The sequence below is a fragment of the Pleurodeles waltl genome, chromosome 4_1 (genome assembly GCF_031143425.1).
Source record: "Pleurodeles waltl isolate 20211129_DDA chromosome 4_1, aPleWal1.hap1.20221129, whole genome shotgun sequence".
In the NCBI taxonomy this organism is placed as follows: domain Eukaryota; kingdom Metazoa; phylum Chordata; class Amphibia; order Caudata; family Salamandridae; genus Pleurodeles; species Pleurodeles waltl.
The window spans coordinates 235,971,486-235,987,638 of NC_090442.1; the positions used below are offsets into that span (position 1 = coordinate 235,971,486).

Here is a 16,153-nt window from a genome sequence, read left to right on the forward strand (position 1 = left end):
GGATATGCACTCATATTTTTAAAGCGTGTGAAACCTCACTGTATTATTGTTGTATGTCTTGCATTTAAAAAAGTGTGAAATTACTTTATGTTACTTGTGTTTACTGTATTACTGTATGGCTTGTACATATCACTGTTCTTTGGTAAAATATATTTGACTGGCACATATAACTAGTACTGGACATTTGAAATTCAACACAGTTTTCTGATTAAAGTAATGAAACGTGGAATGATGAAAGAGGTCTGCATGTTAGTCACAAAAAATGAAGAATGAATCCATTGTGAATGAGGGTCATCACTCCTTAGCTCAATAACTACTCCCACCCTCATTCCCGCCCCCTCCGATATTAACTGGGTATTGCCCTCAGACAGCGGTTTGTGTTCACCATTTGGAAACTGTTGAAAACACAACTTTTAAGATAACTTTTCTCTTAACAAATCAAATTCAACCCACAATAAACAACCTTACATGGATCTTTTTTGTTAAGGAAATGTTTATGTACAGTTGTTATACAGGGCCATGGTCATAAGCAATCCAGGAAGCGTTTTTCTCTGTTTTTCTGCGATTGTGCACAAAAAGCAATAGTATTATGTACCAGTAGCAACTGGTATGGGGGACATATCATATATTTGGGATAGTGCTAAAGGTAGAATTAGGGTCATAAAGTATAATTACATTAAAGTCCGCTCATTTGAAAAATACTGCATATTTTACTTGGACTCCTGCCTAAATGTTCCACCTGATCTCTCTCCTAGGGTGGAGTGTGTCGATCCCGCTCCAATAGCTAAAGGAAATATTTTTTTTCCAGAAGAATGTATGCAGATTTCACTGACGTCCACAAACACTCAGCAACTGGAGGACGGATACACCTGCCCAGCTCTCAGCAGCCAATCAGATTCCACATAACTTTGTGACGGACGTCGACAGACTTCGGACACTTCCTCCCCCAGTTATCTGTAAATGATATATAGGAGCATACAGAAAGACTACTAAGCAATATTACACCAGTTTTACAAACGCAGCGAGAGGAAAATGTCCTATGCGTACATGTGATTTTTTGTCGTGATCGGTCCAGCTGCTTTTGCAGCACTATATGGGAAAACAAGGGCGCAGAATTTCAAATAGGGGGCTCTTTTTGGAGCCCCCATAACTTATGACTTTTTGCCTAATCCCCAAGTCATTTAGAATCGAACCAAATACTTACAAATTTTATGAGAATACTCCTGACTTTTTAAAAACAATATTTTAAATAACTGATCTTAGCATCGAACCATAACTTTCTTCACCTTAATTTATTTAAGTGAATATTGGTTAAAAGAGTAGAAAGTTTGGAAACTAGTATACGAAACCTCAATAAAAGCTAGGCACTGAAGCGTGTTACCCATTTAGTGGGGTGAAATTAATGGAGACAGGCATCGATGCACATACCGAGAACATGGTTGGCGGAATAAAGGCGCAGCTGTGGCAGATATCAGCATCATGTAAGAGGCAGAAAACATTCACACAATGTTAAATTAAAAAGTGATAATGTAATTATTAGAAATCAGGCGGTCACTTCCTTCGTAATTGTGGAAAAATGTTCTCCGGAGTCTTGGAAACAAGTGCTGCGTCTTTCTTTCGCGTAATCCGAGCGCCCTGATGTCTGGACCCGGTGCCAGTCGTTGATAATGGTCGTTTGTTACTGCAACTGTGATGCCTTTGACTCAAAATATAACAGCATATATGAATATATTAATATCTATAAAATGGACAAGAAAACAAAGCACAGTGGAATAACATAAAGCAACGTAATACAACAAACACACAGCGCACAGCACAGAAAAGTCAAATACGAGGTAGCACAGTAGAAACAGAACAAAACAACCACAACGCAGTAATGTAACACTAAAACAGAACAGAACAAAAACTCAGCACGTCATAGAACCACATTAACAAAATGCATCACAGCAAATATGCACAAGCTTTCTAGTCAAGCATTACCACCGTCACAAGTCTGCTTTCATAAATACGGTGGGAAATGTGGTTCTCACCAAGAACTGCCATCCTTAACAGCCAGGACTTGTATCAGCGCCAGTAAAAAATGTTTTGTGATCCGGCCCAAAGTGTTGGGAACTTCTACGTTCGCGTAGTTTCTTCTCCTCAGTCTGTCCTGCAGAGGAACGGCCCGATAAGTGAGCCTGTCTCGTGATCCCCCATCAGTGACGGCAGAAATTCCAGTCACGTGAATACAGACTTTCACCGTCTGCATCTCGTGACCTGATGTATGCCCGCACACAAGGTCTGCCGTTGGTAATCTGTCAATGTCAGCCCTGCTTAGTCAATAGATACGGAGCTGCCAGAAGGTTCAGAGTCCATGTATTCTCCTTCAAAGCTGATCTGTAAGAGCAAATGTTTAAACACGTGTTTCCTAATTTCTTTTCTCTACTTAAAATGTTGATCAAAGGGCAAAGGGCTTTTGAAATATGACATGGCATACTTGGGTGGTTCCCCCTGACTTTTTGCCTTCTGACCTCCGATTTTTGCTGACTTCATTTTTGCTGGCTTTAGGATTTTGTGCACTTTACCACTGCTAACCAGTGCTCTGTACTCTAAACATGGGCACATTGGCTTATCCGCAATTGAAATATTTAATTTACTTGTAAGCCTCTAGCAAAATGCTATGAGCCCAGGGTCTGTAAATTTAATGCTACAAGTGGGCCTGCTGCCTTGATTGGGCCACCCACTGCAGTAGCCCTTTAAACATCTCAGTCCTGCCACTGCAGAGCCTGTGAGTGCAGTTTTAAACTGCCATTTCAACCCCGCAAGTTCGCCTACTTGCCAAGCCCAAACCTTTGTTTTTTAGGTCGAGTCTCTAAACATGCTGTAATCTACTGTGTGAGGTTAGACCATGCCCATCACCTATCATTGATTCAATCGTCTGCCTTACAAAATTCCTGTTGTTTCTTTAGTGAATAGCTTACATTTGTCCCACCTTTTGGCTGTTTTGTTCCTCCCTGGAGACTGGCCCAGTTTCATGGATCAGTTCCCTTCTGGCCATTTATGTTAGTTGCAGTGCACTATTTTTTCCTTTTGCCTTGGCTCCTGTTTTAGGATGGTTGTGTTTATTAGCTTTCCGAATGTGACCGCCCACTTCCCTTTCTGCTCTCCTCGCATCAGCGCTGCTCGCTTGTGACAGCAGCTGTTCCAATAAAGGTAATTTCTGCTGTTTCAATAACTAATTTTATTGTTCTTTTGAAAAACAGGATTACATAACTTTCCAGAGGGCTTATTCAAGTAAAAATGGGGTCCCGGAGGGAGGAGGAGGAACGAGGAGTTCCCCCCCGGGGATGTTTGGGAGAGATGGTTTCTCCCTCGACTCGGTTGGGCCCCGGGCTGTCTATCTTGATGGGCGGTCCGGCAATAAAGCCGGACATTTTGTGGCCACCGTCACCATTTTGCGAAAGGTGACCTGGTGGCCAGGGTGGGCTAGTGCGGCAGGGTTCTTTTTCCCCTCCGTCCCTCCCATTCATAGGCGTATTTGTTGGAACTGGTGTGTCTGTGCTTGTTAGGTTGTCGCTTTGGACAGGTGCATGCTGTGGCGGTGGCAGCTGCAGGGCAGCTATTAAAAGCTCGGGTGGAGGACGGAGTTGGCAGGGCAATTTAGGTATTAGAGGGGGAAGGAGCATTACTTAGACATGACAGGCAGGGGACTGCTCATTAGAGGACAGGTTCAAAGTAGAGGGTAGGACCGGGAAAATTAAAGAAACGAGAGGAGAAGGGAAAGTCAGAACGAGGGTAGGGGGGGAGGGCGGGGTAGGGGAGGGGGAGGGGCAGGGGTTAGGTTATTTCATTGTCTAGTGATGTTTTAGTTTTGTAAGGCAAAGGCCTAGGGGGGTAGTTGTCAGGGGCACCTGTTCCAATAAAGCGGCCTTTTGCACACAAGGAATCGAGTCATATGTATTCATTCTCTCCCAAATTACTTAACAGGAGATATGACTGCAGATGCCACTGGAACAACTCCAGCAGCTCTGCATCATACATTTCCAGCTGATGTCAATCTGAAAACAAAATGCCATAGAATGAGACAGGAAGGCCAAACAGAGGTGCTCCTGAGGAAATCAACAACATGACTAGCATTGCCTCTTTAACGGGTCCCTCGAAACCGCCGCTAGCTGGAAGGTATGAAGTTTACTTGGGGCGGTGTTGTATTCCTTTTAATGAATTTATATAGGGGGAAGAGCGAGAGCAGACGTTTTCAAAGAGTTTATTTGCTCAGCCCTAGATTTTCCCTTAGCAGCACCTCCTATCATTGGTGGTGTAACTGCTCACAGACACAGCCCTCAGTCTCTGCATGTATGGGAGATGTTTGCTATTGTGTGGTACATTTTTCGCCCAGCTTCCTTCTGTTAACTTCCATCTCCTTCTGTCCGGCCAAGGGGACTTTCTGAGTGCAGTAATGTGAAGAAATCTTTCGGGGCAGTGCCACAGACAACAGCGTGAGTTTTTAAATGTGTTCCAAGTATGTTTTATTTTTTGGTTATTGGTGGGAGAGCACACTAAAACTTAAATCCGGTTCCCCAGACTTGAACAATTAACATTGCAGCATTTGAAATTAAAAAAGCAACAATCCATGTGCCGCACAGTAAATCACTGATTGCTAGAAATGGGCTGGTTGGCAGTCAGTTTGCACTCTAGTCAGGGTAAGGGAGTTAGACTCCTAAGACTGTTCACCCCCTTGGTAGCTTGGCACAAGCCGTTAGGCTTATCTCAAAGGCAATGTGTAAAGTATTTCTACCAACACACAGGGTAATACAGTGAAAACACTACAAAATGGACACTACACCAGTTTAGAAAAATAGGCAATATTTATCTAAATCAAAGACCACAACAACAAAAAATCCAACATACACAAGTCAAGATATGAATTTTCAAAGAAAAAAGAGTCTTACTCCATAGAAAACAATGGAAACATTGTTTTTACACAAAGTACCTGGTTTGCGTAAAAAATAAAGCAACACAGGGGAGCGTGTGTTGTAAAAGTCAGCGATGCGTCGATTACTTGCTCGCAAGTGAGGCCGTGCATCATTTCTTCTCCGGTCGGGTAGGCAATGCGTTGTTTTTATCTCCTACAAGAGAGCAATGCATCGTTTTCCGGACAGGGCATCTCGGATCCATGCAGGTTCACAATGACTTTAATGCCCAGCGATGTTGCGTGAGAAATCTGGCCACATGGAAAACCGCGCTACGTGGGGTTTGCATCGTCATCAGCAGCCGCAAGCGGGTGTTTGCGTTGTTTCTCCAGCTGTGATGCAGCTGGTGTGTCGATTTCCCAGCTGCGATGTAGGTGGTGGGTTGATTTCAGCCAGATGGCGGGGGCCGCAACTTTTTTACAGCCGTGTTGCCGGTGGTGCATCGAAATTTTCTCCGCACGGCTTCCTGCGCATTGATTTCAGTCCTTGTTCTCCCAGCTTTACCTTTCAAGGGCCCAGGGACTAGATTGGGCATCACTTGGCAGTGCAGGAGTCTCAGCAGAGAGTCCAGGTGCTGGCAGAGGAAGTCTTTGATGGCCCTGAGACTTCAAAACAGGAGGCAAGCTCAGTCCAAGCCTTTGGCAATCCTTCACGAGCAGGCATATACCACAAAGTCCAGTCTTTGTCCTCTTTCAGGCAGAAGCAGCAACTGCAGGCCAACCCAGCAAACCACAGTCACAGGCAAAGGGGCAGTACTACTCCTCCTGCTCTGCTCTGGGGTTTGAGGTCAACTACTTATACCCATTTCTACCTTTGAAGTTGACACATTTCAAAGGAAAGTCTCTGTTGTTCACAAGATCCTGCCTTGCCGAGGCCTGGCTCCAGATTCACACCAGGGGGTTGGAGATTCCATTGTGTGAGGGCAGGCACAGCCCATCCAGGTGTAAGTGACCACTCCTCCCTCCACTCTAGCTCAGATGGCCCATCAGGATATACAGGCTATACCCCAGCTCCATTTGTGTCACTGTCTAGAGGGGATTCAGAAACAGCCAATCTTCTCCCAGGGCATGTCTGGACATCCTATAGGAACTAACGGTGGTCTGAACGTGGATAACGTTTTTTCTGACTCATTACATAGGACACAATTCCTTACTGTCCTTTCCACAGCTAAATCAATTCCTGGCCACCAATATAGTTGTTTTACTTTACTTTTCGTTTTAGATATGCCCAAATGTCCATCATGGCATAAACTAAGAAGTTTCCATCTGAGTGTTTCTGGAGGAATTACCCTACCACTGCGCAACAATCTATTATGCTCCACAGACAACTCCTCCTTAACTTCCCAAAACCTCTTCACATCTTCTTCAAAAAATTTTTTAAGAGCCAACCTTCCCTTAACAAAATTTGAACCTTATTCAATGTTTCGTCTTCCACCATGGCTTTATCCCATTCACCTTCTGAGATGCCCTGAAAAGTTGTGGGTATCACTTCAGCTACACAACAATCCTCGAACTCCTTCTTACCCTCCACAGTATTTACCAACGGCATTCTACTTAAGAAATCAGCAACCTTATTCCTAATCCCGGGTACATATTGTATTTCATACTTGTAGTCCAACAGTCTTATGGATAACCGAGCAATACGTGGGGAAGCTTTAAATAATCCTTTTGTCGTAAGCACTTTGGTAAGCGGTTTGTGATCACTACGCAAGATGACATTCATACCCCACACGAATGATCTGAAATGTTCCAAACCCCACACGCATGCAAGGGCCTCCCTTTCAATTACTGAGTATTTTGCTTCAGCTTTGGTAATAGAACGAGAAGCAAATGCAATTACACATTCCTCATTATTCATATCCAATTGTGTAAGAACAGCCCCTAAACCCTTATTACTTGCATCAGTTGTAATTATACATTGTAAATTTGGGTCAAAGCCTTGTAAGGCTGGTGCATTAATAATATCATTCTTAATCAATTTGAATGCTGCTTCACATTCTTCACACCACTTAAAAATGCACTTTCCTTTTAACAATTGTCTAATAGAAACGTTTTGTGAGAAAAGTTATGCACGAACTTAGCATAATATTCTGCTAGACCAAAAAAAGCTCTGACTTCGTCCTTGTTAGTAGGGGCTGGTGAATTCTTAATAGCTTCAACAAGACTAGCTTTTGGTTCAACACCCTTGCCACTTATTTCGTGTCCCAAATAAGTTACGCTTTTCATGGCTATTTTACACTTGCTATGCTCAGCCGTAAGTCCATTATTTTCTAATATCTGAAGAACATTCTTAACTCTAATGTTATGGTCATATCTCGTCTCCCCCATAATTAAAATATCATTTTGAAAAAACAACACATCCCGCATTTTACTAAAAGCTTATACATCAGCCTTTGAAACATAGCCGCTGCAGAGGCTAAACCAAATGGAACCCTAACAAATTGGTAACAACCAAAGAGCATAATAAATGCGGTTAATCTACGACTATCAGGATGTAACTGAACTTGATGATAAGCAGAAGTAAGGTCTATCGTAGTAAACCATTCCTTGCCTTTAGTTAGTGCTACAACTTCATTGATCTTTGGCAAAGGAAATTGATCCACCAAAATATTCTTATTAAGGTCCCTTAGGTCTACACACAGCCTCAATCTGCCATTAGAACGTCTGGCTACCACCAGGGGAGAAATCCAATCTGATGACTCAACCTGTTCTATGATACCAGTTTCTAATAACTTGTCCAACTCGTTTGAAACTTCATTCCTGATGCTAAAAGGAATATTCCTTGCCTTATGAACAACAGGAATGGCGTCCTTTTTAAGTATTATCTTATGCTGGAAACTTTTTAACTTTCCTACAGTTCCTGAAAATACCAAAGGATACATGTCCTTCATAGTAGCATCACACACACAATCTTCCTGAACCACCGACACAGGTTCTGAACCATTGGGATTTAAAACCATTCCTAGTGCACCTTGGTCCCACCAACCTAAAACTGATGGTCCTGATTTTGACACATACATCTTACATTCAGCTTTACGATCCTTAAATGCAAATGACAATTTTTTGTAGCCAAGAAGCTGGATTGTTTCCCCCGTAAAGCTTTTAGGTGAGATATCAGGTGTGTCCAAACTCCCACCAACCGTACGTTTCAATTTCTTTAACCAAACTTGTTCATTAACGATTGTATAAGGTGACCCTGAATCTGCGGTAATCGTAATAGTAACACCTTCTATAGATATGTCACACTTTGGTCTTTTCCGCAGTCCATCTGGCGTTCCCGTTCCAGCATTCCTTATGTTAAGCACCCACATATTCTTGTCTTCACTGTCTGAGGATGAAGCAGATTCAGAAGCATCCTCTAACAACTTTATTGCCAAACCTTTCTTTTTCCTGCAAACCTTAATAAAATGGCCAAGAGTACCACAACTGGAACATTTCTGATTGCGTGCTGGACAGCTTTTATCATTTGCGTAATGGCCCAGTAATCCACATCTGAAACAAGTAACTTCCGCCTTAGAAGTATTTCTTTTTGACTTCTTGTCCCTGTAAGAACTGGTCTTCCTCGAAAACTCATTTGGTGGACATTTTTTTGACTCTATAACTCTGTTCACCAACTTATGTGCATCTCCACTCGAATCATCTATTTTAGAATTCTCCAGTAGAACAGCTTTAGCACACCTTCCTGTAAGTTCCGCTTTCTTGACCACTTCAATTACTTCTTGTAAGGGCGATTCTCCTTTAGTCCATAAACAGTCCTGTATATTCTGGTTGGCAGCGTGCATAACTATCTGGTCCCTAATGAACTCGTCATGTAAGGTACCAAATCTACACGTTAAAGCCAAATTTTTTAAAGCTGAAACGTATTCCTCAATCGTTTCCTCTTTGTTTTGTTTCCTGTGAAAAAACGTATAGCGATCAATCCCCACACACACCGTTGGAGAATAGTATCTGTCTAGATCCTCTAATGCATGAACAAAAATATCTCCCTGGTCTCTTTGTTTCTTTTCAATTCTGTTGTAAATTTTAAGACCGTGCGGCCCTAAACAATCCAATAAAATGTTCTTCTTCTTTTCTCCTGAAAAGTCATTGTCTTCATCGCATGCAGAGATGTAGTTCATAAAATACTCTCGCCATTCTTGCCATTTGATAGAAACATCACCGCTACCAGGAATAAAAGGTTGAGGAGGTGGAAGATTCAAGTTATTAGAAGCCATAAATGCGTGCCTCAACTTAAAAAATATATAACATCAATGTCTAAATACTCGTAACGAAGTGAAGATTCACTTAAACCTCCTTAAAACCACAAGAAATTCTATTGCCAGTATATTTCCTTAGTTCCAAAGGTTATTCAGGACGTAAGAAGGTCAGCTGTATAGTTATTGGAAAAAAACAATAGAGTGTTGCTAAGAGACGCCCCAAAAAAAAACACGCAAGTGGCAAAAACAATGTTTCAGCACTTTAGGCTGAAAAAAAACACTCACAAGCGTTCGCAGGTCGAGTTGCGTGGGCACGTAGGAGTGCGATAATGAAGTAGAGGATCACAACCGGATGCAGACGGGGCAAACTTGTCAACTCGTCGCCAATTTTGTTGAGTGTCTTCAATCGCAGAGATGATAAAGGTAGGTAACTTCTTTATTCATAAAATAGGTTAGAGAATATAAATACATTCCATAACATGAAGCCCCGACCGCATAGACAGCCGCCGTCCTTCGTCCTGTTTCCTCACCGCTCAACCGTCCTCAATCTCTCACTCAAACACCAACATTCCCCCACAACATTCTACTCTTCCCTGGCTCGCGCTACCAGCGCGAGCCATTACATTCACAATACAACACAAATGTTCACTCTGAAGTGTTTCATAAACATTTCTTTTATCTACTTCCAATGTTGATAGAAAAGCAAAGGGCACAGGGCGTTTGAGAAAACAATGTCATTTTTTCCATTCACATGACTAAGTCAAAAACTGACTTGGGCAATAATTGTTGAAGTAATTAACCATAAGTTACATGCACAGGAAAATCAGCTCCACGGAGTTCTCTTCAGCCGGAACCAGTAGGACATACTTAGCAAAGGGTGCATCAACTGATACCTATTCCATGGGACCAACATCAGATGATGAAGCCAACAGTGGAAACCACTGCATCACTGTACTGCAACCCCTGCCAGCACAAAAGTATCAAAACGAACCCTACAGATATTAGCCTCTCACCATGCCTTTAGATGGCATGCTCACGACTGCCCAATGAGGAGATACAGTATGGACCCACATCTTCGGCATAAAAGATAATATTAAGCATAATTGAAATACATCAACGTCATAGATGAACTCCTAACTGAAGTGTTCAAGATGATATGCAAAATCAGAGATTAGGGGCCAGATGTACGACCCTCAGTGTTTGCGACTTGCAATTTGACTTGTTTTGTGACTCGAAAATTGCGAATCGCAATCATTGATGTATCACAGTGTCTGAGACAGCGTTTGCGATTTCCAAATGAGTCACAAGGGACTCACAGGGAAAGTGGCCTGCGGAGGTCAGCAGACCACTATGTCTTTGACTGCTTTTTAAATAAAGCAGTTTTCATTGGTGGCTCGATCGTCTAGATGCCAAGAAAAGCAGAGCTATTATCAACTGTTTACACCTTCTTGTAATACAATCAGATGCCAGTCGCACAGGATTGGGTATAATAAGTGGCCAGTTTTATACTGGAAGAACATGGTTCAAAAAGCAATCCACTTGCTAACTAAATAATTTGGAAAATCTTTCAGGGCCTTTTGCAGTACAAAGCTGTGCAAGCATTAAGTAAGATCAATAAGATTTCCGTGACTATAAAGAGGAAGAAGGCTGTAGGGGAAGTTGCTTTATAAGGTTATGGACATCTGAGGTGACTCGCAATATCCTTCTCATTTACAGGAGGGGGTACTTTATTCCTAATATAATATATGGTCACCTTTCCCACAAACCATTTAAATCCTTGCTGCATAGATCTTTCATATGAAAGAGAAAGCAGATTTGGAAGAATGAAGAATAAAAATAGAATCTTTAGTACAAAATTAAATACATCAAAAAACTGTTAGATATTTGTCGGTGAAAGATATTAGAATCAGTTTATTACAAGTAAGTTTTTTAAAGAAAAAAACAGGCGCAGCAGCCAAGAATATGTAGAAACATGCAGAAAGTTTCTAACTTTTCTATGATTACCTAATGAGTGCAAAAACAACATGCTGCCATAGATATCTCCTTTCTGCTTGTCACTATACAGCATGCTTTTTCTGTAAAAGTCTAGCTTTATGCCAAATTTTGTGTAATTCCATTCATCTGTTTTAGCTGTAGCATTGTCTAAAGTTCTTTTAGGAAAGTGGATGGTTAAAATGCGTTTTGCAGATCAAACCGAAACTTTCCATGAGGGAGATGAGGTGGACGGACCTTTTTATTTGGAAGGTTTTGTGAAGATTCATCAAACAGAGCCAAAGTTATTGAACAAACAAGAAACCAATTTCCTATGGAAACTCAGTACTAACTATAACAACATAGTAATTATACACTAAAAAAAGTTAAAAACAGACTTTTGTTTCTGTCTCAAACATGTTAAAATCACTGAAAGTCTCCAGTTGTGGTGTTTGAATGCACACAACACATACCATAACTCATAGTCGTGCTGTTCTCCTGTTAACTGTTTTTGTGTATCTGTGCCTTTTGTAAATAAGTGTTTTGTGCCCGCAGATTCTGTAAGTTATGGCATGCGTAGTGTGCGCTTTGTTAACATACTTAAATATATCCTAAGTGTGGGTTATGGGTCTGGCCTTAAATCAGAATTTGATTGCTTTCTTGCCTGTTTTAGATTCCTGCTTCTGAATGAATTGCTTTTCTCCTTATTCTTGTGTTTATTCTTGCCAGCAAAAGAGGGTTGGGTCCCCCCTGTTTTGCTAGGATGACTTGTACCCTTACATTGTTAGTATCACCAAACTCTTTCTTTGGCACATTTCTACAGAATTTACGTTTAGCACTTGATGAGAGCGTATGGCCAGTCTCTTGGTCTTAGACTGCTATGTTCAATTACACAAGGCCTGCCCCCCCCTCACATTGCTACTTCCTCCCATCTTTTCATTGCTGGTGTTTATGTCCTGCTCTTTCCTCTGCTCTCTTGCGCATTTCTCTCTTTCCCTGCGATCTCCACATCACCTCCTTTTCTCAAGTCCTCTTGAAGCTCATCCCATTTTTGCCTATGCTCTCTCCTGCACCTCTCTTTCCCCACGATCTCTGCCCTGCCTCCTCCTCCCTAGTGCTTTCACTAATCCTGCACCTCCCTTTCTTTCAGGTCTTCCACACTTCTCTTTCCCAGTATCCTGCACCACACCTCTGCCGTCTCACCGTTCTCTCTCCTTCCACCCTCCTCACCCCGCAGTCCCCACACTCCCAGTATTTCTCCCACACCTTTCTCTTTACTCTGGGAACTTCACTCTGGGTCTAGCAAAAAGGAGACAGCAGCAACCGTGGGGTCGGGAAATTCCTGGAGTCCCCATACCAAACTCCATTGAGGTTGTTGGTGTGTATGCTAAATGCGGCTTGAGAATATGCTGGGCATTAACTGGGTGAGACTTCTGTATTCTGAACCCCTAGCCCAAGTGTTAGTCAGCGTCCAGTTATCTAAAATGTACCCCCTTCTGTGAAGAACCAGACAAAGTTGTCCACTTTCACCACTCCTGTTTGCCTTGATTCTAGAACCTTTGGCAGCATGGATCAGAGCTGACCCATTGGTGCGGGGTCTCTAATGGACTGTGGAGTGGGAGGACAGAATCTCGCTATAAACGGATGGTATAATACTCTGCATCGCTGATCCACCCATTACCCTTCCAAGGCTACTGCAAATTATTACCATATTTGGGCAACACTCTAGATACACTATTAATTGGTCTAAATCTATTCTGTATATTCTCTGTGGTGGTGGGTGCTGTCTTCTGGCGACCTCCCTCTGCAAACGACAACAAGTGGCTTTAAGTACTTTGGTATTTTTGTTACCACAGACCACATGCTATTTGATGCAAAGAATCCTCAACCTACCCCGCTACATCTTAGGGCCAATATCCAACACTGGCGGTCGCTACCGCTCTCACTATTGGGCAGACCACCATTATTTAAAATGATGGCATTGCCACAATTTCTTTATGTGTTGCAGAACCTGGTCCCTGATTACTATTTCCAAATGATTAAGGCCGAAATTAGGAAGCTACTTTGGGATTTTGAGCCTACACGGATTGCCCTAGACAAATTGACCCAGGGAGGGTATGATGGTTGATAGCACTGTCTGATATACAGCAATACTATTGGGCATCACAACGGATGAACCAGCATACACTATGTACCGTTATGTGTTGCATCCAAGGGGATACATGCATGCCCATTACACCTCAATGAAACACCAAACCCGTAGTGGGACCATAAATCCACCTGTCCAACTGTGGTACTGGGCACATAGTGCACTGAGATGGAGGAGTAGACTCACCCAGGACACTCCGCTGTGGGACAATACTAAGCTAATTGGTGCAACACCAAGGCTTTGATAAGTGGGTCCTAATAGGCCTCTTTAGGGTTGGGGATCTCTGAACCTAGGGAGACGTAATACCCCGTTCAGGCTTACAAAAAGAATATGACTTGTCCTATATGGAGACTTTCTGCTACTTACAAATACAACATCTCCTGAGGGCAGTGATTCCTAGTGGAGAAACCCTCCCTGAATCGTCACCCTTAGAAGATAGACTACTAAATGAACACATGCCTTGCAAGGCGATCTCTCTCACCTATCAAAAACTAAGCAATAACCGGCCTGATTTACTACACGGTCTGCGAGAACAATGGTTGGTGGACCTGGGAAAGTTGGCTAAAGACGAGTGGTCCGGGGCCCTCGCCTGCCCTAGAGAAGTTCCCATTATGGCAGTGTTTAGACTGGTGAGACGAGCTATGGATAACACTAGGAATGATTATTACAAAGAGGACTACAGCTAGGCTTTTGGGGTGTGGAGATAGAGCAGCAATTAGAAGAATGGAAGAGAAACATTGGCTGGTGCATGATCACTGAAAAAGTGATATATGAAGGTCGGGGATGTCCAAGGAAATGGGAAAAGATCTAGGGTAAATGGAACACTTATTGTGGAGCTCCCTGATCCTCCCCGGTTGGGTCAGAGATGATGATGAACGATGCTGAAGTTGGGATGGGAGGCTCCTGCATATAGGGGAGGGTTGTGAGAGTCAGGAGAGTGGGATGATGTATTAACGGTTACATGTGGAATAGTCTAACAGAACGATATATGTGCTGATTTGCAGTGGTGTTCGTGTTTCCTTGTTTTCTGTTGTTATTGCAATAGAAAGATTTGATAAAATAAAAAAAATGCTGTAACTCCTGCACTGGTATAATACCTCTTCAGAAAAATCAGGGTTGACAACATGGTTGCTAAATTCCTAAACCCTGAAGCAAATCTGTGAAGCACAATCACTCTCTTTGTGGTTTCTTTGGTTCATCTTGTCCTCACTACGGTGTACTCTGAGGTAGTCAAATTCACAAATTGCGTCTAGGCGGGTGGAACCCAAGCAAAGATTGCATTAAAAAAAGCCTATGTATTTGGTTTTACCATTACTGTTAACCAACCTCTACCTAAAATGACTGTGCAAGTCCCAAGAAAGATCTTGCAAATTATAGTACCCATTAAGACCGAAATGCCATATGCAATGCAGTAGAGTTCTCTGGTGTCCCATATTAAGAGGACAGAAACCATAAACTAATTTTCAGAACACTGAAAAGCCCCCAGGCAGAGGACACACGACAATAGATTTTCCCTTGATTTTCTCTCGTTCAGTGACTTGTTGAAAATTGGAAATTCTGGAATAAGACCTAAAGTCAAGAAAGAGACTTAATGGATATGCACTCATATTTTTAAAGCGTGTGAAACCTCACTGTATTATTGTTGTATGTCTTGCATTTAAAAAAGTGTGAAATTACTTTATGTTACTTGTGTTTACTGTATTACTGTATGGCTTGTACATATCACTGTTCTCTGGTAAAATATATTTGACTGGCACATATAACTAGTACTGGACATTTGAAATTCAACACAGTTTTCTGATTAAAGTAATGAAACGTGGAATGATGAAAGAGGTCTGCATGTTAGTCACAAAAAATGAAGAATGAATCCATTGTGAATGAGGGTCATCACTCCTTATGTGGTTCTAAAAATTCTGGACCCATGTAATTTACTTTGCCACAGCAGTACGATTTTAGTATCAAAAGACCGATAATGACTAGTACACTAAGCAGGAGCATTTTCGCTCAATTCCAGCAGCGTTTTCACCTCGAAATCGCCATTTTCGTCCTGCACTCGTGGCTCCCATTTTATACACGACCGCCATTTTAAAAGTTGCCCTCACATAGGCTTATAATACAGTCGGATTTGATTCCAAGGACACGTACACCTTGATTGACTTTTCTCTGACCTGGGCAAGCTGGAACCATTGCCTCAGGCCAAACCTGTTTGGTCAGTCCCTCTCCCAGTGGCCGAATCAGATAGCATCAAGGCACACCAGGCCATAAAACCCTTATTATCGCTCACACACCCTGCCTAACTTGCTCACACCTGCACCTGCTCTTTTCTTCTTCTTACTTTACGAGGGGGAGGTGCCCGTTTTTATTGGGGGTCCACACTTATCTGCTGTGAAATTCTAGGCCTTGCCGGGTAATTTATTATGGGCTGGATGACATGAAATATGAGGTTTCATCATGACACTGGTTTTTCCTTTGTAGTGAAAACATGTGAATGACCAACCAAAATGTCAAGAATGTTTGCCTGAAGCTTAAAAAACTGTATATAAGGAAACCTGATTTTGCATTGACACACAGTCTCCTGAGAACATACAAATCGTGCTGTTGTACTTCTAGGACACTTGTCAATTGGTTGCAGCCAATAAATTCGATCTTTGACTTCACCTAGAAGACTCTGAGTTTCTGTAGTCTGAATCAGGAAAGTACCCGAGGTCTTTGGGTGTACCCTGGCACCGCTGGGTTACCGGATCAGTACCGGTTCTGAAAAACCCAGTACCTCAGTTGGCGCCCAAACGTGGGGCGATACCAGCGGTACCGGTCCAAGCCTGAGGTCCGTGGGGAGCTTCGTGTGAAAATTCTGGAGGAAGGCCGCCACTTCATCGACCCCTGCATGTC

General features: G+C 42.5%; 1 long non-coding RNA gene across 1 annotated transcript; it reads right to left on the reverse strand.

Annotated features, from left to right (window-relative positions):
* Positions 1–1,277: 1,277 nt before the first annotated feature.
* Positions 1,278–2,391, reverse strand: LOC138287623 (uncharacterized). Its single transcript, XR_011202252.1, has 2 exons — positions 2,031–2,391; positions 1,278–1,702 (listed from the first exon to the last, which is right to left on the reverse strand). It is a non-coding gene; the product is annotated as an uncharacterized lncRNA (long non-coding RNA).
* Positions 2,392–16,153: the final 13,762 nt, after the last annotated feature.